Here is a 24,690-nt window from a genome sequence, read left to right on the forward strand (position 1 = left end):
CCTATGTGCCTCTTGCGGCTGACCCGGAAGTGTTCCCTCTGACGTCGCGATATCAGAGGGAACGCTTCCAGATCAGCTCCAGGAGGCGCGTGGAAGCTGCTGCCCGCGGCTTTGAGCAAACACTGCAGGAAGATGGAGGAGGGAGCAGGCAAGACGGTAAATAACCGGGGGCGGCAGAGGAAAACACCGCATCACCCTTGAGTGTAAGTGGGGCTGCATGTGTCTTGCAAAGAGAAGCCCATCCAGTGGTTTCTAGTTCCAAAGGGCAGCACGGAGTTCATTCATTCTCCCCACCACCTTCCCTCCCTCCCCTCCTGTACAGCTCATAGATTTGAGGGAACTTCATGGACTAAGCCCTCTCTTCTCCAGTCTCATAAAGATCAAAGCTCTTCCCCTGTGATAAAATAATCTTTAAAATCAACGTGCTTAGGAACTGGGAGTTACAGACACCAGCAGCGAGTAGCCCTTCAGGAGAAGGCAGAGAGGGCTGGGGACAGCAGTGAAGGAGACAGAATGAAGGGAAAGATAGAGGGGAGCATGAGCCATAAGATGGAAGAATGGAGGGAGTAAAGGAAAGAGATGCAGAGGTGAGGGAGATAATAGAAAGGGAGAATTGGGTGTCTGAGAGAGGGAAAGAGATAGTGCAATTGGGGAGATAAAGAAAGAGAAGAACTGTTGGGCAGAGAGAGGAGGGACGGAGAGGGTAGAGATGTATGGGCGCAGAGAGAAGGGGGAGAACATGCTAGGCCAAGGAAGCCTCCTGGACTTTTTTTTGCGGGGGGGGGGGGGGGAGAGGGGAAAGGGGGGTATTAAAAGAAGTGCTAGATTGGGCGTGGGGGGAGAGCTTATGGGACCAGAAACAAAGGACAGAGAGAGAGATGGTAGGCAATGGTCTGAAGGGAGAGGAGTTGGACCTGGGGTAGTGTGGAGGAAGAGGTAAAGAGATACTTGAAGGGAAAACTGTTGGGAAGAGAAAGAAAGAAATGGTGGACCTGGGGAAGGGAGGCAGGCAGGCAGGGGTAAGGTGGGATGGGGGCAGTTGGGAAGAGAAAGGGAGAGAAGTTGGATCTGGGGATAGGAGGGAGAAATGTTAGGCCTGTGGATGGAAGGCAGAGAGATGCAGCATCTCTCTTTGTTTTTCTCCATTTCATTGTTCAGCATCAAGGGGGGAGGGAAGAAGAAAAACAGAAAAGAGAGGGAGCAAAATGTTGGACCATGGAGATAGAGGAGGAAAGATGGAACCATGGAAGGGCAGGAGGGAAGAGAGCTGAGATAAGACGATGCTAGGAGATAGAAAGAAAGGACCAGTGGAGAGAGGGAGGGGGATTCTGAAAGTGGTGAGCCATGTGGATGAGGTCAAAATGGAGATGACAAGATGAGTGAGTACAGTGGTAGAAATGTGGCAATGGGGAGTAGATGGTATGTCAGTATAGTATGTCAGGTGTAGATAGTATGTCAGTATAGTATGTCAGGTGTAGATAGTATGTCAGTATAGTATGTCAGGTGTAACTCTGGGAAAGACCAAACAGGAAAAGGACCTGGGTGTACTGATAGATAGGACCCTGAAACCGTTGGTGCAATGTGCGGCAGCAGCGGAGAAAGCAAATAGAATGTTAGGCATGATAAAGAAGGGAATTATGAGTAGATCAGAAAAAGTTATAATATCGCTCTATAGAGCCATGGTCAGACCGCACCTGGAATATTGCGTCCAGCATTGGTCTCCATACCTAAAGAAGGATATAAAACTGCTAGAGAGGGTGCAGAGACGAGCAACGAAGCTAGTGAAAGGTATGGAGAACCTGGACTACGAGGAATGTCTTAGGAGACTGGGGTTGTTCTCCCTTGAGAAGAGGAGACTGCGAGGGGATCCGATCAAGACTTTCAAAATACTGAAAGGATTCAATAAAATGGAGCGGGGAAAGCAGTTATTTACAATGTCCAATGTGACACGGACAAGAGGACATAGACTGAAGCTGAGGAGGGACAGGTCCAGGACGAATATCAGGAATTTCTGTTTCATGCAGTGAGTGGTGGACACCTGGAATGCTCTCCCAGAGGAAGTAATTGCAGAATCCACCGTTCTAGGATTTAACGGTAAACTAGATGCACATCTCCTTAAGAGTGGCATAGAGTGATACGGGTAAGGGTAAATTAGATGCACATCTCCCTTGAGAAACATACAGTAATATGGGGACTAAAACTATGCCAGGGTACACCTGGCGGGGCCTCCGCGTGTGCGGATCACCGGACTTGATGGACCCAGGGTCTGATCCGGAGATGGCAATTCTTATGTTCTTATGATAGGAGGCTGGGAAAGGAGTGAGATGGGAAATGGGAGAGCTAAAGACTGAGAGAAGATGGAGAATTGAGAGGTAGCTGAACATTTAAAAAGAAGAAGGGTAAGAAAGGAAGGCAAGATTTGAGTGGGAAAGGAGTGAGATGGGAAATGGGAGGCTAGGGACTGAGAGAAGATGGAGAATTGAGAGGTAGCTGAAAATGTAAAAAGAAGAAGGGTGAGAAAGAAGGCAAGATTTGAGTAGACAGAGGCAGAAAAGAAAAGTTAAGAAAGCTGAAAGGGAAAAATCAATACATTGGAGACAGACATAAGAAGTAAATGGAATGAGAGAAGAGGAGACAGCAGACACTGGAAAGAGAATTAGTTGAAGATAGAGAAAAAGTAGAAAGAGAAACTGGGACCAAGATGATGGAAAAACAAAACATCCAGACAACAAGGTAGAAAAAATTATTTTATTTTGAATTTATTAACTAGAATTATTAACTAGAATATGTTAGCTTTGGGATATGTGCATCACAATTATTTTTGTATTCAGTGGCTTAGTCATATACAGCTGATTTGGGGGAGGGACTGGAGCCCAAAATTAGTGGATGGGCACCAAAGTTTCTCCCTGTCTGAGTGCAATTTATAAATACTTGAGCTAGCAGGGATTCCCAAGCCCTGCCAAATGAAGACATCTTCCTCCAGTCTGGCAACTCAAAATCTCCAAGCTGTGCAGCCAATGGTAATATCCTCAAGCTGCCCCTACTTTCATGCATGCATGAAAGCCAAAGGGGGGGAGGGCAGGCAGCAGCTCTGCAATATTGCTGCCAGCTGCAGAACTTGGGAAGTTGGAGGGGGAGAAGGTGACTGTCAGTTGGTGAGGTTGGGAATCCCTTCTAGCTTCAGCAAGGGAGATATTCATTTTGAGGGAGCCTAAGCTCAAAGTGGGAGGCCCAAAAAAGCAGTAATATTTACCCTGATTAAACGATCCTCCACGTGCGCTGCTGACAGCTGATTCAGCATCCCCGCTCTGATGAGGCTCACCTCTGAAGAGGCTCACTGTAGCTGTAATAGAAGTGAATGGGAGAACCAGGATCGCTCATCCCTGCTCATCAGAATGGGGATGCGGAAGCCTGTGGCTGCTCCCACTGTCAGCGGTGTACGTGGAGGATCACTCAGTCAGGGTAAATATTGCTGCTTTTTTGGGTTCCTCTCCACAGTGTCCCTTTAATGAAGGTTTATTATTAGATATGTACATCTTTTATATTAGTGATTGTAAATTTGGGACCTGCTCAACCTTTTTTTGGCTCATCAGCTAGTGGTAGTGTTTGTGCGGTCACAGAAAAAAATCTTAATTCGGCCAGTGCGGCCCAGGGAAGCCAAAAGGTTGGACACCCCTGGTCTACAGCCTCTCCCCCCTCTTATATTGCTCAGCAAATTGGGAAGGTCGTACAGACTACCTGCTTTTATATTCATATGGTCTGTCAAATGCAACATTTACTGTTTTGTGTTGTGGGGAGGATGCTGTGTATGTTGAAGATGGTCGCTGTTGACCGTTTTGTGTGTTTATTGTATTTTTGTATGGTTTGATGTTTGTAATGGTATTTATTATGTCTGTTCACTCGTTCTTCGCTTTGTATAAGGCAAATAAACTAAACTAAACTTTAAGTTTATATACCGCATCATCTCCACAGAAGTAGAGTTCAGCACGGTTTACAGGAATTGGTATAGAAAGGAACTACAATGAAAAGTAGAAGGACTTAGAAAGAGAGGTTTAGAGGGAATTAGTATATCGATGAGGGAGAGGTTGTTGCATTTTGGAGAAGAGCCAAGTTTTCAGATGTTTTCGGAAGAGTTGGAGGGAGGATGGGATGGTAAAACTGTTCCAGAGTTCGGTGATCCTGAAGAAGAGGGAAGTCCCTAGTTTTCCTGTATGGGATATGCCTTTTAAAGAGGGGAAGGATAGTTTGAATTTTTGAGTGGATCTGGTGGTGTTGGGATTAGAGGAGTTCCAAGATAGTGGAAAAAGGGGAGGCAGGATACCGTGTAGAGACTTGAAGGTTAGGCAGGCGCATTTGTAGTGAACCCTAAGGATTACTGGGAGCCAGTGAAGCTTAGACAGAAGCGGGGAGATGTGGTCAAATTTTCTTTTTGCGAAGATTAGTTTAGCCGCAGTGTTCTGGATCCGTTGGGAGTCTGTGAAGGCTTTTCTTTGTCAGGCTTAAGTAGATAGAGTTACAGTAATCCAGTCTGGAAAGAATGATGAATTGTACGAGGACAGCAAAGTGATGATGATGGAAGCAGGATCTCACTTTCCTTAACATGTGAAGATTGAAAAAGCATTTTTTTACTAAGGAATTAAGGTGGTCATTGAAGGACAGTGTGGAATCAATGATGATGCCCAGAACTTTGCATGAGTGTTTCAAGATGCAATGTGGTGCCAGAGGACAGAGGGATGAGGGTGGGTAGCTTATCTAATTTTGGGCCGAGCCAAAGTAGTTTTGTTTGGTCTCGTTTAATTTCATTTGTACGGTGAGGGCCCAGGATTGGAGGTTCGATATACATGAGGAGATGTTCTCAGAGAGATTGGTGAGGTTAGAGTCGGTCTCAAGGAGGACAAGGATGTCATCGGCGTAAGTGTAAAGTGTTTCCAAGGGGGACAGTTGGAGGAGTTTCAGGGAGGACATATAAACATTGAAGAGAATCGGGGATAGAGGTGACCCCTGAGGAACTCTACAGATCGGTTTCCACGGGAGGGATGAGGAGCCATTCATGTTAACGAAGTAGGAGCGGGAACGTAAGAATTTTGAGAACCAATCTAAGACTGTTAAGTTTAAGCCAATTTCAGAAAGTTGGAGAATTAGTATATCATGATGGACCATGTCGAAAGCTGCAGAAAGGTCGAATTGAAGAACAGCAAACTTATTGCAAGAGTGGAGATGTTGGACCTTTGAGATTCATAAGGCCAATAGGGATTCTGTGCTGAAATTGGGTCTGAAGCCATGCTGGTAGGGTAGGAGAATGGAGAATCTTTCAAGATAGGATGAAAGTTGGGTAGATATGATGGACTCCAGCAACTTGGTCAGGAGAGGAATATTTGCTATTGGGCGATAGTTAGATGGTATGGTGGGGTCTAGATCGGCTTTTTTCAGTAGTGGGGATAGGGCAATGTGTCCCATTTCTGCAGAGAATAGGCCTGAAAGTAAGGCAGAGTTTATGAGTTTGGTGAGAGATGAGATGGCTTGTGTGGGAATTTTCTCGTACAGGTAGGAGGGGAAAGGGTCCAAGATACAGTTGCAGGATTTCAACTTGAGGCAGAGTTTGGCGACCTGGGAATCAGATACGGGCTCGAAGGCGGTCCAGGATCTGTCGGCTGGAATATGGTTGGCGACGGTTAGAGTGGGGTTGGAGTCGGTGGATACCAGAGAGTTGAAAGAGGGTGCTGGTGGGAATGATCAGTGGAAGATGATCTAGGGCAGGTGTCTAAGTCCCTCCTTGAGGGTTTTTAGAATTTCCCTATTGAATATGCATGAGATCTATGTGCATGCACTGCTTTCAATGCATATTCATTGGGGAAATCTTGAAAACCCGACCGAATTGTGGCCCTCAAGGAGGGACTTTGAGATCCCTGATCTAGGGGGCTATTCTGTAACTTCTGCAATATTTTGTATTTAGGACGTCCAAAAAGGATCTTTCTAGAGTAGTCCAACTGCTGCAAATACTGCAGCTGAAGTTATTTTATGGAGTGCTAGGACAAATAAGGCTACTACTCTACTCCTAAGAACTTTGCACTAGCTCCCTATTATGGCAAACACAGAATTTAAGTTACTCTTTTTGCCTTTTAAAATAGTACATGGGTTATGTTGGTCCTATTTGTTCTCCCAGTTATGTTCAAGCCTTATGACCAGGTCTAAATCTCTAGGAAGGTACTTTATAGAGCTCAGGAGTTGAGTGGTTTGGACATACTGAGCTTAATGCAATATTATAAGGCTCCCCAAGGAGAGCTGCGAGAGAGTGGTACCAGAACCAACTATACAACTTATGGTTGGACACTGAGTAGAATTTGGCAGGGGAAGAATCTTTGCATTACTCGATGTGGCTTCCAGGGAAATATTGATATATTACCAGATGCATGCCCTATAATGTTACATACCCTTAAGATATGGGATATTATGGGCTCAAAGCCAGATTTTGAATGCTCTCGTTTCTCACCTACTTGCCATAATCCATTGTTCCCACCCAGGTTAATTTCTCCAATATTTAAATTATGGGGAAAAACTGGGGTTTTAACAAACTGGGGCTTATTCTTTGATGTGAACAGCTCTTGACAGCGACTGCCGTGAATATATAGATGCCATTATTCATGGCAGTCGCTGGCAAGAGCTTAAGTGCTTATTGAGGTCAAAATACAGACCATTTTTGCACAAGAACTTATGCTTTTGGTTGAAACTATGAAGGCTGACTAGAGCATTTCTAGTTTCTTCTTTTTGGACTGACGAAGCAGTGGGCGAAATGGGTTCGTTGGAGTCAGCATTTTGAACCAATGATTCTTCAACCATAAGATAAGTTGATTGGATGTATAATGATTTTCTATTATTTATGAATTTTTAAGAGAATATTCATAATAAGCATACTTGAAGATTCACGAGGGTGGAGGGAGGCCAATGATTAACTTTTATTTAATTTTTTTAGCATTATAAATCGGATAGATACATGCTGATGGTCGGTATATTAAAAATAATAAAACTTGAAACTACAGTACTGTCTAATCCAGGGCTGCCCAAGTCCGGTCCTTGAGATCTACTGGCGGGCCAGATTTTCAGGATATCCACAATGAACATGCATGAGAGAGATTTGCATACCAAGAAGGCCGTGCAGGCAAACAGAACTTTCAAGAGATTCACTCACTCTTTTATTTTCAAACTAACTGAGCTCTAGAATGAATTACCGCTTTCACTTAGACGTTTAGGCCCCTTCGTTTTATTCCGGATAATTCTGAAAACTTTCTTGTTTACTAAACACTTTGGAAACTAAGCCATTCTAGTTTATATTCTTTCACTATGTTTATGTATTATGCTTATAATTATTGTTAACCGAGTCAAGCTCCTTTTAGAAACATAGAAACATAGAATATGACGGCAGAAAAGGGCCTACGGCCCATCAAGTCTGCCCACTCAAATAACCTTCCCCTCTAAGTTCCTCTTTGAAGTGAACCCACGTGTTGATCCCATTTGATCTTAAAGTCAGTCACTTTTGGTTGAAGACTCGGTCTATAAAATTAAAAGTTTTAATTTAGTTTATATTGTATTGTTCCTTGAGTTTTTGGTTAAGAGGACTATGAATGCTTGATTAAATTAAAATTCTGCCAATGCACCTTAATCCCCACAATTAATCTAATGCTACCTCGAACAACCTTGATGTCCACTAATTTACTGAAGACAAATATAATGTAGCATCTGACTGTCTTGCAGAGCTTATGAAAAAGATATAACATTAGAAATGATTAATTTTAACTTATTTTGCTGCAGCATTTCTATTCCACTTAATCAAGAAGGGCTCAAACACAAACGCAAACAGAAATAATGGCAATAGTAAAATAAAATCACAAACACAAAAGCAAAACAAAACCTAAAACTTTAGCAGAGAATGCACATAGAATAATAAAAAAGGAAACTATTTGAAGACTAAGGCCTCCATTTACTATGGTGCACTAGCATTTTTAGCGTGCGCTGCAGATTAGCGCGTGCTGCCCCCGTGCTATGTGTAAAAAATAATGCCAGCTCAATGATGGTGTTGGCATCTAGTGCGCACAGCAATGCAGCGCCCGCTAAAATCGCTAGCGCAGCTTAGTAAAAGGAGCCCTAAATTGATAAGGAAAAGTGGTGGGTGGGCAAGGGGAGGGAGAGTTGGGGAGGGAAAAATAAAAGCCACTCACCCCCAGCCCTTCTCATTACTAGGCAGGCATACAACCTTTAACCCACAAGGACTCGTCAGGGCACCTAGAAGTCTGCTGAAGCCCAGTCCCTTTATTCTGCAAAAAAAAACACACACACACAAAACAAGAAACAAAAACATAAAACATCTTAAGCAACAGGTCACAGAGAAATGTAAAAACATTTTAAGCAGCTAACAATCAAACATAGCAAAATAATATGTACGTCCCTTGCAGCCCACAAAGACTTGCCAGGGAGCAGAGAACCTTCCACAGAAAATAACTGTACAGACACATGTGCAATTTCTTCCTTGACCTATGAATTTCTGCAAGCAGCATAATCTGAGTAAGCTCGGCCGAAGAAGCATTTCCCCTTGGTTCCCAGAGAATCATTCAGGCTAAGTGCGGAAAGCTTCCCCCGACCGCAGCATAAGGCCCTTAAGCACTGCTGCCAACCACTCACCTCTTCAATTATTTAAGTACATGCAGTCCCCACTGAAATTCCTGCCAAGTACTTCCTTCTTCATTTCAGGATGCAGGCTCTCAATGACTTATAGCAATTTCCTTTTAAGTAATGGAGCCACACATGTATTTCTCTCGACCCCCCCTCCCTCTTTTTTTTTTAAGTCACACAATGATGCATGAAAGAAAACAGCAGCCAGATGTTCAGCTTTGAAACATATTTGCATGATTTAGAACTCAAGACTTGGGTAAGTGGAGCAGATGGCAGGCTGTGTAGGGGGCTTCTTAGGGTAGGCTGCTCATCAGTACCACCATCTGAACTCCAGGTCCATGCTTTGGTCTTGCTTATAAAAGATACTTAACCATGCTTGAATGTGGCTATAAGAATCTGCCAAAGGGAGCTTGCTCTCTGGCTCTGCTCACATAGATGAATCCAAGAATTAGCAGAAGAATGAGAAACTGTCACCAGCAGTTAGAACAAGAGTCTACGCAATTAAGAAGGAAATAATTTTTGAAACTAAGAGCAAGAGTCTTAGCTCTTGAGGCATCTTTTTACTTGAAATTCCCATGTAAATGTCTTGTTAAATTACAATGTATAGATAGATGATATAGTGGCTATGCTTGTAACTGGAATCTCATCTATATTATCACATCAATTTACAACTTCCAGTGTCCATATACTTTTAACATAATCCTTAATCTTAGATAAAGGTTATACCCGATCCTCAGAGGGTTAATGTACCCAATGGTTCAAGTGGCCAAGCTCACTGAACCCAATCTTCATGGGATCGAACGTGCTTTTTTTATATATATATACTTTTTTTGTTGTTCTGATTTTCTTATTTTAGAACCATACTTATATGAAATACTTATGTGGAATTTATTACTTAGCTTTCACAATTCCATGTTCATGTCCATGTTTCACATGTCCATGTTTCATGCGCTGTCCTCAGGGTCGAGGCTCCCTAATAAATTATCTCGCTTAATAGAAACCGCTCCACTCGATAGTTTGTCATGTTATACCAAGAAGGGAATGACGTGGAGCCATGTAACTTAGTTATTCCATATATTCACCCCTAAATTTAATACACTTGGCACATCGTGTCTGAAGTTTCTGTAACCCTTCCAAAAATTCTCTGGTCACTGGTCTGGTCACTGCTTTGCTGCTGCAATCACATCTGAATCACTTGAAAATTGTCACCCTTTCAAACTCTTTTTAAGGTTTGGAAACAGAAAATAGTCAGATGGAGCAAGATGTGGTGAGTGGATGGTCTATGCAATGAAATCCCACTGCCTCAAAACATTCATCGTTTTGCCAGCTTTGTGAATAGGTGCATTGTCTTGCAAAAAACCTCCTTTCCGCAGCTTCCTCTCCTTTTTTCTTTCAATGCCTCCTTTAATTGGCACAGCAAATTAAATTCTGCATTAACTGTTTGGCCCCTTGGAAGATCCCAAAACATTGGCCATGACCTTTCCTGCTGACTTTTGGGTCTGGAACTTCCTTGGCCTTGGAGAACCTGAGTTCTACCATTACATGGACTGTTTTGTCTCAGGATCATAGTGGTGTAACCATGTCTCATCAACAGTAACTAGTCATTCCAAAACGTTGGCACTAGCTTCCTGAAAATGCTGCAAAATCAACTTAGAAGTGTCCATTTGACGTCATTTCTCATCAGCATTCAAACATTTGGGTATCCACTTGGCTGACATCTTCTGCATACCCAGCTGCTCATGGATTATACTCCCAACACATTCTCTGGCTATCTGTAGTGTCTCAGCAATTGTTTTAGCTGATATTCACCAATCTGTCAAAATCAGGTCATGGACATAGTCAACAATTTCAGGAATGGACACTGTTTGAGGCCTCCCAGACCTTGTTGCATCTTTGGTCTCAAATCTCCACGCTGAAAATTTACACACCACTTCTTCACTGTGAAGTATGATGGACGTTTGTCACTCAATGATTGCATCAGACATCCATGGATTTCCTTTGGCGTTTTTCTTCTGCTGGAATAGGAACTTCATGACAGCTCAGAGTTCCACACCTTTCATTTGACATGGTTCAATCAATGATCTGAAAATGTGAAAACATAGCATTACAATTCTGCAAATTGACACTTTGCAAAATAAAATAAACACTTTCCAGCTACAGTGGCAAAATAATGCTCAGGATTCAGGAAGTTGGCTGGACTGAGAACTTTTCAGCACCCCCTCATAGTGCCTTCAAAAGCTAAACAAAAAAATGTATTTTTGGTCCAATTAAAAAAAGGTATTTTATCTTAGGTTAATAGAAATTTTTTTTTAAAAAGGTATTATCTTATCTTAGGTTAATAGAAATTTTAAAAAACAAACCAAACTATCTACGGTGTTCTCCTGAGAAACTGCTACACCCCTGAAGCTCTGGCAACTGACCGCAGAACAAATTTCTTCCTACCAGTGTAAGATAAGCTTGTTTACAAATTCAATTGATGTGGCTACCTTGCATTCAAAAACCAGCTTGTATGTGGGTTAAACAAACATGCACACCTTATAGTCTAGCATCTAATGAAAATCCCAGTACTCAAAATATCAGGATGTGCAGAGAGTAATTTGCATTTGTATCACTATGGAATTTACTGGATTTTTAATGTTCGTGTTATGTTGAGTTCTCCGTTTCTGACAGACCTTTAGGGCTTCATTTTAAAAAAAGGTGAGAAATCTAAAAAGGGTCTTATATGCCTCAATGGTAATAGCGTAGTAAATGATGGCATGATTCATCCAGTCGGCCTAGCAAATTGGATAGAGTGGTAGCTTCTGCCTCAGAATTACCACCTACTTTGTGAGGAAGTGTTCTACACCTGGGATTTCATCCTCTGTCATGGGTCCTTTAACAAACTATGGTAAAAAAGAGGCCTTAGCTCAGTGGTCTCGAACTCAAACCCTTTGCAGGGCCACATTTTGGATTTGTAGGTACTTGGAGGGCCTCAGAAAAAAATAGTTAATGTCTTATTAAAGAAATGACAATTTTGCATGAGGTAAAACTCTTTATAGTTTATAAATCTTTCCTTTTAGCCAAGTTTTAATAATAATATTGTCATTTATAGCTGAAGAGACCTATGATCAAGAAACTGTTTTATTTTACTTTTGTGATTATGATAAACATACTGAGGGCCTCAAAATAGTACCTGGCGGGCTGCATGTGGCCCCCAGGCCGTGAGTTTGAGACCACTGCCTTAGCTTGTCCTTATGTGGGGGCTTTCCTGCACACTAAGGCCATTTTTACTACAGCAGTAAAATGGCTGATTTTCTTTTTTGTATTAAGTGTGTGAGTGTGAGTGTGTATGTGTGTGTAAGTGTATGTGAGTGTGTGTGCGAGAGTAAGTGTGAGTATGAGTGAGTGAGTGAGTGTGTGTCCTAATCTCGTGCCTCTGTATGGCTTTGAGCCCGAGACACTAAAGGAGATCTTTCCTTCCTATCCTTGCTTATTTCTACTTTATATAGTGATGAAAATATTTTCTTTTTTCCAGTCTGCTCTAATTATTCCTAAGAGTTTATTCTTGCAGTTTTTCCAGATGTCTTGGAATTTTCCTTCTATTGTGAGTGCACGATACACTTTTTCTTCCTTGTTCTGTCTTTCCTATCTGCTCTGCGACTTTTGATGGTCTTTAGACAAAGGCATTTTTTCAGACTCTTCCCTGCCTTCTGGGACTATCAGATTTTTCTTCTCTTGCTAGTATGTATTACATTATGCTGTGGATTAGGGACAATCATCAAAATTTTACTTGTGCAAAATTTATTTCACCTTTTTTCTGTAATGTGTGACTCTAACTTGTAATACATAAACTGGATTATAAGATGTTTGGCTTGCTTGGGTATTTTTCATATATGACATTTTCTTTGTATGTATGTGAGACATGTTTCTGAAAATAAAATATTTTTAGAGAGAGGAGGTATTGAGCGATCTTGAACTCAGATGTGTGTGAGATGCATGCCCTGCATGTGTGAATGATATCTTGGGCACTGTGAGAGTGTAATGGGGCAAGGAATCTTGGGTGTGGCCCTTTACAGTGCTCAGCCATTTTGAAAAATTACTGCATGACTGCTTACCATCCCCCATTTTGTAGTTGGTGCACACACATTTGGTAGTTACCACAGGATGGCCAAACGCATCTCACAGTACATTATTTTAAGCTGCGTTAGGTATACATTGAAAGACCTAACAAAGCTTAGTAAAAGGACTGCTTAGGAATCTCAGTGTTTATCCCAGAACTTTTAGAAAATAAAAAATCACAAGAAGAAAAGATAGACCCTGCAGCTTAGGCTGTAGGAATGTAACTGGGCTAGTTTGCAACAGATGTACACAGAGGGAGGGGCTGGAAATTGGTTTCAAGTATCCCTTCAGTGTCCAGGCTGGAAGAGGTTGATTACCCACTGGTGTAGAGATTCCAGAGGTTATTGTACAAGAACACACTTTCTACATGTGTATACAGCTGTAAAATTTAAACATACTTTCTAAAGTTATCTCCTGGACGCCCATCCCACTCTGTTCACACTACTAGATCTAGTGTCTTATTACAACCAGACAGTCCCAGCTTTGAAATTACAATTACTACAGCCAAGTCTTCCCTTAGGTAATAGTTTGCCCTGCAGCCTCACTGGTCTTGGTTTGGGCTGGTTCCTACCATTTACACTGGAGGTGTGCACTCGTCTCCTTTCATGCTCTGTAGATTGAAATTTCCTGGGATTTCATCATTTTGTTGTCTTTTCCTGTTTCGCCTCCTCCCACCCTCTCTTTATTGAGAGTGCAGAATTACAGGCACTGCCTATCTTCACATCTCTCTTCCTCCTATCTCTGAGTTTCTAAGTAAGAGAGTTCTCTTTCTTAAAGTCAGGAGCAGAAGAACCACTTGCAATAACATTTCAAACATTAATGTAGTCTTCCTTGTCCTGCAGCTGTAACAGCTGTGGAATCGTCCTGGAGTAGAAGTTACCGTATATTGTATAGAACAGGAATAAAAAAAAATGCATGAGCATTCCAAAGCTGAAATTCCTCAAGACAGCAGCTTGCCTGAACCAGTAGATCACACATGTCAAACACAAGGCTCAGGGGCAGAATCTGGCCTGTACCACATCTAAGCACCTGACTGTGCAGCCCCAGTCCCAGTGGCGCTCTAAGCACCTGAACGCGCTGCCCCACTCACAGCAGTGCTCCAAGCTCCTCACCATGCTGCCTCAGTATCCATATGCAGGCAGAAGGACCCAGTCCCAGTGTAAAAGCTAGGTTGGATCAGGGCACTCCACACAAGTGCCTGACCGCACCGTATCGTAATAAAAAATTCGGCCTGCGACTTAGCCTGGTGTTTTAGATTTCGGCCCCTTATGTGATTGAGTTTGACACTCCTGCATTAGATCATTCTCGCAGAGCAGATCCTCACTTCCAATGAGATTGCAGCATGTTCAGCATTTCTCATCATGTTACTTTGCGACTGTGTTGAAGATTCACCCCACTGAGATTCTGACCTCTGTCAGGATATCCGTTGTGAATATTCATGAGAGATTTGTGTACATTGGAGGTCTGGTAAGTGAGACGTTTGTCCAGTGGCTGTGTTTCATGTGCTGTGTGTATTTTGATTTTATTTTTTTCTTTAGTTTTATTGTATTAATTTTTAATGGAATGTAATGATTATTATATTAAATTAGGAACATTCCTAAGGCCAGCTTTCTTTGGTTAACGTGACCATTTATTTTTTTCATCAAAAGGGGACATCTATTAATTGTCAGTCTCGCCCCCAATCCTGCCCTAGCTGAACACTAATGGTGCAAGCTCCAAAACTCGGTATCTTTGACCATCTTCAAAACTTACTGCAGATGTTCTTTCCAACTTAAGCTAGCTAAGAAATCTAGCACATTGCTAAGTCGAGCAAGCCAATATTTTATGACATAGATCTAATCGCGGCCCCGAAGCCTTCTTCCCGACGTCAATTCCGACATTGGAGAGGACGTTCCGGGCCAGTCAATCGCTGCATGGCTGGCCTGGAACGTCATCTCCGACGTCAGAATTAATGTCGGGAAGAAGGCTTCTGGGCCGCGATTAGCAGCAGCAGGGAAGTAAGCAGCGGCGGACCGGGTTTTTTTTTAAATCGGGCGCTGGAGGGAGGCTTTTTTTTTTTGCGGCAGGGAGGGACAGGAAGCGATCGCCTGTCCTGTTGTCCCCGCGCACAGCTTCGGTACACTGTCCCTGAAAACTTGACATTTAGGCGTCCCAAAGCTGTGTGTGGGGACAACGGAACAGGAGATCCCAAAACGGGACATATGGTCACCTTATCTTTGGTACTTCCATAACCGGGCTGGGAACTGGGGTCTGTGGAACAGTGAGAAGCCCATTTCATACCTATGAGCTTCTTAGTATACCTTTATTAAAAGGACCCCTATTCATAGCTGAAGAAAAAAAAAAAAAAAGTCCTACTAAATGTTTAATTGTTAAAATTGAGCCAAGGAAAATATAAATATAAAATATTCTTAAACAATTAACTTTACATTTTAACAGTTCGTAAAACAAAATAGTTAATTGTTAAAAAACCCCAGCATTTTGATCTTTACTTTATCAGTGAGAAATTTAGCACCGATTAATTGCATGCCATTTTGCATATGGGATTGTATGGTAGATAAATTAATAAAATCTATTTTCAAATCAAGAAACTTTTATCCATTCTTGAGTTTATACAGCATATCATACAAAACAAATATAGTTTCAAATTCTGGTGTCACCTCAGTAACAGCAACACAAAATCCTACTGCCAGATACTGCAAACACACACAAAACCCTAAAAATACTCAATATTTAAGAAACAGGACGTATGGACAGCAGACCTGCAGCATTTCTATTTGGAACCAATGGCAGCAGGGTAGTCAAAAAGTAGGAAAAGGGACAAGCTATGTTTTCAAAGGATTATGCCTCCCACCTTTTAGTGACCCATCAATGACCATATCTAACTGACCATTGTAACTTCCTGTGTAACCTACACAACCTCTTGAATTGAACAGGTAAAGGCAGAATAGAAAACCTGATTAACATTAACATAATTTGTGTCCCGATATACTAGCTAAGAACCACTGGTGTTATTAACATTCTTGATCCTGGTCTGTCATTGCCATTTTCAGGGCATGGACTGTGGAAGTCTGCCCAGAACTGACATACTTCCCAACTGCTGGAGTTGCCATCAAAGCCCTCTCCAGCCCATCCAGATTTATCTAGTCATAACTGGGTTAGAAACCAAAGAAGTCTGCCCACCATTAGAGACTTACCATCTAAGCACCACTAAATTTTATTTTGATTCCATTCACTCTAAATACGTTTTTGAATTCTGTTACTGAAACACAGAAACACTGATGGCAAAGTGGCTTGGGCTTGTAGCTGTCCTGGATGGGGCCGGGTTGGAGTCCGAGTGTTTCTTCTTTTTTTTTAATCTCTGGGTTTCTTTTCTATCTTCTCTCTCGGAGGAGCAAGGTGATCTGGTAATTGTGGGTTTTCTTTGCTGTCTCTTGGGGGGGAGTGATTCTGTTCTTGGGGTGGGTCGTTAGCTGAGGTGGTTATTTCCGGGCCACTGGAATAATGGATTATAATTTTTTTGATGTACGTAGTGCACTTGTTGTATATTCTTTGGGGACATGTTGTTTGTTTTACTATGTTGTATTTTTCCAGTTGGTATTTGTGCTTGACATAAATAATTACAAAAAAAAGAAACATGATGACAGATAAAGGCCAAATGGCCCATCCAGTCTGCCCATTCACCATCTCTTTAAGAGATCCCACATGCCTGTCCCTTGTTTTCTTGAATTCGGACACAGTCTGTCCCCCCCCTCAACCTCTACCGGGAGCCTATTCCATGCATCTACTACCCTTTCTGTAAAAAAGTATTTTCTTAGATTACTCCTGAGCCTATCATCTCTTAACTTCATAGAAACATATCCACCATCTCCTGTGGGAGGGCATTTCAGGCTTCCACCACCCTCTTTGAGAAGAAGTACATCCTGACATTACTCCTAAGTTGACCCTCCCCAACCTTAATTTATGTCCTCTAGTTCTACCACTTCCCCTTTGAGAAAGATTTGTTTGCATATTAAATACCTTAAAAATAGTTTATACTGTAGTTTTCTTATTTAAACATCTATATCATATGACCCCTAACCTTCTTTTCCTCTAGGGCAGTGGTCTCAAACTTGTGGCCCGAGGGCCACATGCGGCCCGCCAGGTACTATTTTGAGGCCCTTGGTATTATAAAGCACTGTTCTTCAACCGCCGGTCCGCAGACCGGTGTCGATCCGCAGAAAATTCTGCCGGTCCGCACAGGGCCGGCGAGATCGAGTCGGCAGTTAAATTTCCTGCCGACTGCAGTTCCTGCCGACTGCTGTTCCTACCAGCCTCGGGCGATCAAGACAGGCTAACTCTCTTCCCATCCCTTTCCCTCCTCCCATCCCAGCATCATCTCTCCTTCTACCTCCTCCAGGTCCAGTAGCAGCTCTCCCTTTATCCAGCATCTTCCCAGCCTCCTACAGTGGCTTCCTCCCATTCCAGCAGCTCTCAGTAATTGCCTGCAGCAGTGATTTACCGGTACTTAGTAAGCCTTGGGTCAGTTGCTGCCTCTGAGGACAGAGGAAGTTGCCGGTGAATCACTGCCCTGGCAAGTAGGAGAGCTGCTGGGAGGGGAGACAGACACTGTTGAAGGCTCCCCAGGATCTTGCTCCCATGCACGCTGACCATCGCCCTTGTACCTGCAGCTTTCTCCCTTCCACTTGCACCTTCCCTGCGGCCCTCTTCAGCAACTCGGCAGGGGCGGCGATCAAGACAGGCTACCGACGTCGGGACCTTCACTCTCTTGAGTCCCACCTATTTTGTTTCAACTTCCTGTTTCCGAACAGGCGAGACTCACAGAGGGAAGGCCCCAACGTCGGCATAGGGGGAGGAGGGAAGGGAGAAGGAAAAAAAGAAGGAAACAGCTGGCAGGGAGATTACAGGAGGGGAAGGGGGTCAGGGTGGAATGGAGAGATCAGATGAGGGAAAGGGGAGAGAGAGGAATGAGAAAGTAGAGAGAGATTGATGCTGGAAAGGGGGTCAGCAGAGAAATGAGAGAGGGATAAAGATAGGTTCCTAAAGGATAATGGGATTGAGGGGTACAGATAGAAGCAGAGGTAGGTAATAGAAATGGTCAGGAACCACTTCACAGGTCATAGATCTGATGGGCCGCCGCGGGAGCGAACCACTGGGCGCGACGGACCTCTGGTCTGACCCAGTGGAGGCAACTTCTTATGTTCTTATGCTAAATCTGGTGTAGGAGAGATAATAATGAAGAAAGCAGTGAAGCTGGAATGAATGATGTAAAAAGGAAAGAGGAGGCACAGGCTGGATGGACAGGGGAGAGGGGCATAGAAAGAAGTCAGATACATATGGAAGGGGGAGAGGGCAGACAGTGGATGGAATGGGCAGATGCTGGATTGAAGAGACAGGGCAGACGCTGGAAGGAAAAGAGTGAAAAGAAGATGAAAGCAGAAGCCAGAGACAAGAAAAGGTAGAAAAAAATAATTTTATTTCTATTTTGTCATTAGAATATATCAGATTTGAAATATATATCCTGCTAGACATAACTGGGGACTGCAGTATTCTGTTAGCATGATATTTCTGTGTAGCATTATATAATAACTTGACTTGTTCAGTTTTCTTGATAGTAGAGGGGATATATGTGAAGGGGAGGGGAGACAGGGGTCCGTGCTCTGTATATTTGTATTTATAAAATCACAATTGTTCAGAATAGTGTTTCTTTTTATACTTTAATAAAATACGTTCAATATAAAATCATAACTGCGACTTGTGCAGATTGGATCAGATGGTTTGCGGGGACCGAGCTCGGGGAGATGGGGCGGAAATGTTTTTTTAAAATTTCAGTCTTAATAGTTTGCTGGTCCACAAAATAATTCTTTTATTTCTGCTGGTCCAAGGGTGTAAAAAGGTTGAAGAACACTGTTATAAAGAACGATTGTTTATGGAAAACTTGTGCCTTAAGTGTCCGGCGGTTGTGTCTGGCAGTCGTGTTCTGGAACGTTGCCTGCCTCACTGCTGTAACCTCACGCAAGTGCTTTCCTGTGTCTGTATGCGATTGTCCTCTCCACGCCACCTTACAATCGCATACAGATGCAACGTTCCAGAACATAAGGTAACAACTGGAGGCAGTGCAGCTTGTGTGTGTGTCCGGTGCTGGAGGAGGTGAGAGCTGAAGGCGGTTGCGGATGCGACCACCGGACACTTAAGGCACAAGTTTTCCATAAAGAATAATTATAATACCAAGGGCCAAATAGTTGGTCCAAAATAGTTGGTCCAAAATCTTCTCTCTTGCAGTTGATACTTTGATAGTTTGTCACTTTCTGCATGTTGCACTGCTTTCAGGTGTGTATAGCTGAAATTATCAGAAGCAATTAAGGAAAGATTTATCTTTCCTTAATTGCTTCTGATAATTTTAGATTGACCCGGCAGAGGCAATACTTATGTTCTTAGATAATCCACATTTTGCAAAGTTGTCATTTCTTTAATAAGACATTAACTATTTTTTTCTGCGGCCCTCCAAGTACCTACAAATCCAAAATGTGGCCCTGTAAAGGGTTCGAGTTTGAGACCGCTGCTCTAGGGTATACATATTCCATATGTATTTTTCATACAGTTCTTCACTGTCAGTTTAATTTCCATCCTATAAGTTCACATAGAATTCTTTTTTCAACCATCTTTATTTTCTCTTCTTTATTCATTTCCAGGTACTTTAGTTAGATTGTGAGCCTTCGGGACAGTAAGGGAATTTTTTAAGTACCTTCTTACTTCTCATTTATAATCTTAATGTATATTTTCTTCAAACCGCTTAGAACCTAACGGATGTAGCGGTATATAAGAAATAAATTACATTACATTACATTACATATTCAGTTCCTCAAATCTCTTCTCATACATCTTTTGGTCCAAATCCCGTATCATTTTTGTTGCTTTACTTTGAACTGCTTCAAATCTTTTTAAATCCTTAGCAACAACACCTAAGCTCAATAGGCACTGCTGTTATAGAGAAGCTGTTGACCTTAAAGATCTGTCTTGTTCCTTTTTGGGGACCAAAAATAAGCATTTGCGTGTCTACTCCTTTTCATAACTAATAAAATTTCAGCTGTTTTAATCCGAGGGTTTGGTTTTTTTGGTTGTTGGTTTTTTTTTTTCAAAAGCAGCGTTGGTCTACCCTTACTCCCTTTGTTCTTCAAATTAAACTTTACATACTCTATCAAATATTTAGATATGTTACAAATGAAAGTATAGCTCTCATTTCATCCAGTGACAATGTTTTGTATCTACTTAAACTGCGTGTGTTTTGATTTAATCTGCCTAGAATTTTAAATAAAATATTATGTCAGAGCCCACCCTTGCTCTATTTCTCTTTTATATAGATAGTATTTATTTAAAAAAAAAATTATTCCACATCTCCTACAATTCTATGTGGATTACAACATACAAAAAGATAAGACTTACAAGTAACACTAGGCCAATTATATTTTAATGTATAGGGTTGTATTGGGCCAATTATATTTTAATCCTAGTAATTTTTCTATTCATAGATTTTTAAACCTTACTTAGATGTTATATGTTCAGCAGCAGCCTGTTAATATCTTCTGAATATTGGCACATTCATTTGGGGTTGGGTTTTTTTTTTTTTTTGGGGGGGGGTTCCCCCTGTGCTCTGTGAAAGCCATTGTATTGGGGCATCAGACAAGGTTACCACCCATGTGACTGATGCTTCCCGTTTGCTGCTGTCTTTGTGTTAGGACTAATTTTCACACAATGTTCCCTCGTTGCAGAGATGTGCTAATGTTTTTTGATCCTGTTTAAGTGCACAGGTTCATAATCCAAGAGATTCCTTAGCATGCCCTCTCTTTGTAATCTAAAGCTCACAAGGACAGACATGAGAAGCTTTTAGCTGAAGAATAGATAAGTGCAACCACCATGGAAGGACTGCTTTTCATGTTCATGATGCATGTTAGACTGCATCATATTCGATCAACTAAAATGACAGCACTACCTGCCCTTTTCCCCAAACTTCCGAGCTGACCTGAAAGTGCCCTGTTCTGAGGCAGGAGAGGTCCCAGCATGCTACACTGAAATGAAGGTTACATGGAGCTGGTGAGTGTCTAAGACAGATAGAAGCATTCTGTTCATGTCCTTGTACAATCAGAGGTGGCCAGAGACATGAGAACACTTCAAAAGGAATGTTAGAGCAAAACAAAACAACAAAACAACCAAAATTAGAAGGATTAGGGAGCTGGAGTCAAGTTTGCTACTATTCACTAACAGAAATGTGTTGCATGTCCATTCTTAACTGGCCAGGCCTTCTCAATGCACTGAAGTAAAGATCAGGAGCAAGGTTCCTTCCTTAAATACCAACAAGTTTGTGCATGGTCCGATTTACAAGTAAACCTTACAGAGGTAATCTGAAATAGCCTATATGGTTGCAAGTAACCTGCACAAGACATAGCAAACATCAAAGGTCAAAAGAATGTCCAGGTATGTTTGCACTTGTTTTCTCTGTGAGCTGCAATACAAAGACAAATCAAGCCCATGCCCAAGATCATGATCTACACTGTGAAAGCTCTCATACTTTAACGCAGGCTGTGGAGAGCAGCTTTCAAAAAAATAAATAAATCCCAAAATCCACAACACCTTCCCTCAAAGTAATTGTGACTTTAGAATGTAAAATGCATCTGCCTCCTGGCAGCCTGTGTTGCCAGGGCCACCTGCTCTAGACTCTGCCGGCTGAGAAAGTCGGTAGAGAGAGCTTGCAAGTGACGCTCCGCCCAACAGGAATAACATCCGGGCTTCCAAGCGAAGGGCAGCGCTTCTGGTGCCTCCCTGTCTGTTTATGTAAGACACCGTGGTGGCGTTGTCCGAAAACGCCCCGACTGCTTTCCCTGTCAGGAAAGACTGCAGCAAGGCCACCCGAATGGCTCTCTGTTCCAGATGACTGATGAACCACTTACACTCTGACGGGGATCACTTGCCCTGGAGAGAGCGATTGCAGCAGAGGGCCCCCCCAAAACCACCGAGGCTGGCGTCAGTCGTGAGGGTCACCCACGAGTCAATTCTGAGAGGCATGCCCCTCGCCAAGTTCTCCCCTTGGGGCCACCAATGTACTCTGAGCTTCGCCTCTGCCGTCCAGGAGAGCTTCATCTGCATGGAGTGACGTTGCAGAGACCATCTGGACAGAAGGGAGTGCTGGAGAGGGCGCATATGCACTCTTGCCCAGGGCACCACTTCCAAGGAGGCTGCCCTCGAGCCCAGCACTTTCAGATAATGCCAAGCCATGGGGCTTGGAAGGGCTAAGATTGCTAGGAGCTGCGTCTTGGGCTTCTGTTTGCATGGCTCAGGAAGAAAGATACGGCCCTGCGCCATGTTGAAGTGACTCCCAGATAATCCAAGCACTAAGTCAGCTGAAGGTAACTTTTTTGGAAGTTGACAATCCAGCCCACGTCCTGTAAGAGGCTCACCACTTGCTGATTCAGACAAACAGGCACCAGAAGTCACAGTGAGTACTCCCATTATTCCCTATGTGTTCGCAGTCCACCAGAGAGAAGGGGCCGTGATCAGCCAATCGTGCCATGGCCAGATCGAATGGAAGCACCGCAAATTGGAAGTGGAGCTGAAGCATGTGAAATCTCAAGATATCTCCTGTGAGCTGGAAAGATAGGGATGTGAAGATATGCCTCTGTCAAATCCAGAGAGGCAAGGAACTCTCCTGGAGCCACAGCTGCTATGACAAAGTGAATCGTTTCCATGCGAAAGTGAGGGACACCTTCAGGGCCTTGTTTACAGACTTCAAATCCAGAATGGGTCTCCAATATTTTATGTCTTTCTTGGGCACTATGAAATACAAAGAACATCTGTCTGAGCCTGATTCTTCTTTGGGAACTGGTTCTAAGGCATGAATGTCTAAGAATCGTTGCACTGTCACTCGGACTCTGACCTTTTCTGGCCGTCCAACTGGGCAGTTGAGGAACAGATCTGGAGGGGGCTGATCCTTTGCCTCTCCCTGATAATGTCCAGCACCCAGCAGTCAGAAGAGATTTGTTCCCATTTGTCCATGAATGCTGCCAGCCACCCTCCAACATGAGGAGGATTGGCTGTCCTCCTCGCATCATTGTTGCTTCTTTGAGGCCGAGCCACCACGGAAACCCACAGATTGCTGGAACCAATAACCGCCAAAATTCTGTCTGGGTCCCTGAAAGGGCTTCTGAGTGGAATAGCCAGAGAAAAATTAATGAGATCTCTTAGAGGCACAAAAATTGCCTCTATTGCTCCTGGCAGGTCGACAGCTCCTACTATGCGGGTGGGATTTGGAGCAGTGATCCACAACACTGGCCATTGCGAAGCAGCATCTGCTTCTTGAAGAGTAATCTGCTGAAAGTGGCCTTGGAGGCTGAATCGCCCACCCACTGTCTGATCTAGAACATCTGGTGGGCAGAAATGGAGTAAGCTGAAACCTTACCCAATACTTAATGATGTCATAAAGAGCATCGGCTACATAATCCATGCCCTGCTTAAACACCTGGGGACAGGAGTCTGCAGTTTGGTATGGCAGATTTGCGCTACGAAAGAGGTAGCTGCAGCAGCTTTGAAACCCAAAGCCAGCGCTTCTGTCTTTTCAAGACGGCATCCACTCTACAGTCCTGTGCATCCTTCAGCATTACTCCATCTTCACTAGGAAGGGAGGTGTATTTGATCACTGCAGAGTCCATCTTCGCTAGACAAACAGCTCCTGGCAGTCCGGAGCCATATTATAGAGAGCCAAGACATAGCATTGGACATCTTAAGAGAGTCTTCAGGAGTCTCCCACTGGTCAGTGACCAAAGAGATAAGATCCAGATGAGCAGGAAAAAAGTTTGCCTATGAATGACGGAGTACTATGAGGTGGAGGGCTGCTGGGCATCGAGCTTCAGTATAGAAAAGTTGTCAGAAATGACATGGGAAATTGAAGCTAACCTGAAAAGGCAATGAACGGAAGGATCATCATTGTGATCCGCTGCTGCTCCTGCTCCCTGGCTACTGGTCTCCAAAAAGGACCCCACATCATCCACCATCACAGAAGAGTCCTGTGATAAACAAAGGCATGGAAAGGGACTTCCAGTCATTCCAATCCTGCATTGAAAGGTCATTGACACTGGGAGCCAGTGTGGTATGAGGCAGGGATGCCTGCTTGGGAGAAGGATCCCCCTCAGGTGCGCCTCCAGGCAGTATAGTGCTTCCCAGTCTTGTTAAATAGCTTTGTATAAAAAGGATGGAAAAAAAAAAATCAGAGAAACCTTGCATTGTGGAACCTGAGGCTCCTTGCGCATAGAATCATCCACCACCACGCGCTTGTGTTTTGCTCCCATTGCTGCTTGGTTCATCTGAGCAGGATCTCTTCCCCTTGAACTAATTTTCCCATGATATGAGGGGTTCCAAGGTCTTGGAGGACTGACTGGGGGCCAAGCCTGAAGCTCCTGCCCCTTCCTCCTGCTTCCCATGGCATGTGGGAAATGGCCGCCCCTCAAATAGCACTTCTGTGCAACCAATGCAGGATCTGGGACTAGAAAGGCCTGGGGCATCCATCAGAGGAAGCTACTTGCAAAAACAAGTAGTTTTGAAGCAGAAAAATGGAGTTTAAAATCAGATTGCTAAAAATCCAAGATGGCCACCATAAAAAAATTGCGCCAAAAACATGCCGTTGGAGCTAAATGCAAAAGTAAAAAAAATAGTGATTTTAGAGTTTTGGAGTAGAGAGACCAGAGTATTAACCTCAGAAACCACTAAAACTCAAAATGTCAGACACCACCGCCCTCCCCCGATGTTCCCCATAGGGAATAATGTGAATACTCACTGTGATTTTTGGTGCTTATTTGTCCAAATCAGCCTGGCTATAGAGAAAGGATTTGTGCTTCAGAAATTGCTCAGACCTCAATCATCAAAGGAAATCTGGCCAGACCCTGA

At 43.2% G+C, this 24,690-nt stretch overlaps 1 protein-coding gene across 4 annotated transcripts in view; it reads right to left on the reverse strand.

The window, feature by feature from the left end:
- HIC2 (HIC ZBTB transcriptional repressor 2) overlaps nucleotides 1-24,690 on the reverse strand; it is a 168,276-nt gene that overhangs the window by 12,674 nt on the left and 130,912 nt on the right. For all 4 annotated transcript variants that reach the window (XM_033955822.1, XM_033955820.1, XM_033955823.1 and 1 more), the window contains exon 3: nucleotides 8,214-8,309. The gene's annotated coding sequence lies outside the window, so the exon portion shown is untranslated. The remainder of the gene's footprint in view (nucleotides 1-8,213; nucleotides 8,310-24,690) is intronic.

Source organism: Geotrypetes seraphini, chromosome 8 (assembly GCF_902459505.1).
Source record: "Geotrypetes seraphini chromosome 8, aGeoSer1.1, whole genome shotgun sequence".
NCBI lineage: Eukaryota > Metazoa > Chordata > Amphibia > Gymnophiona > Dermophiidae > Geotrypetes > Geotrypetes seraphini.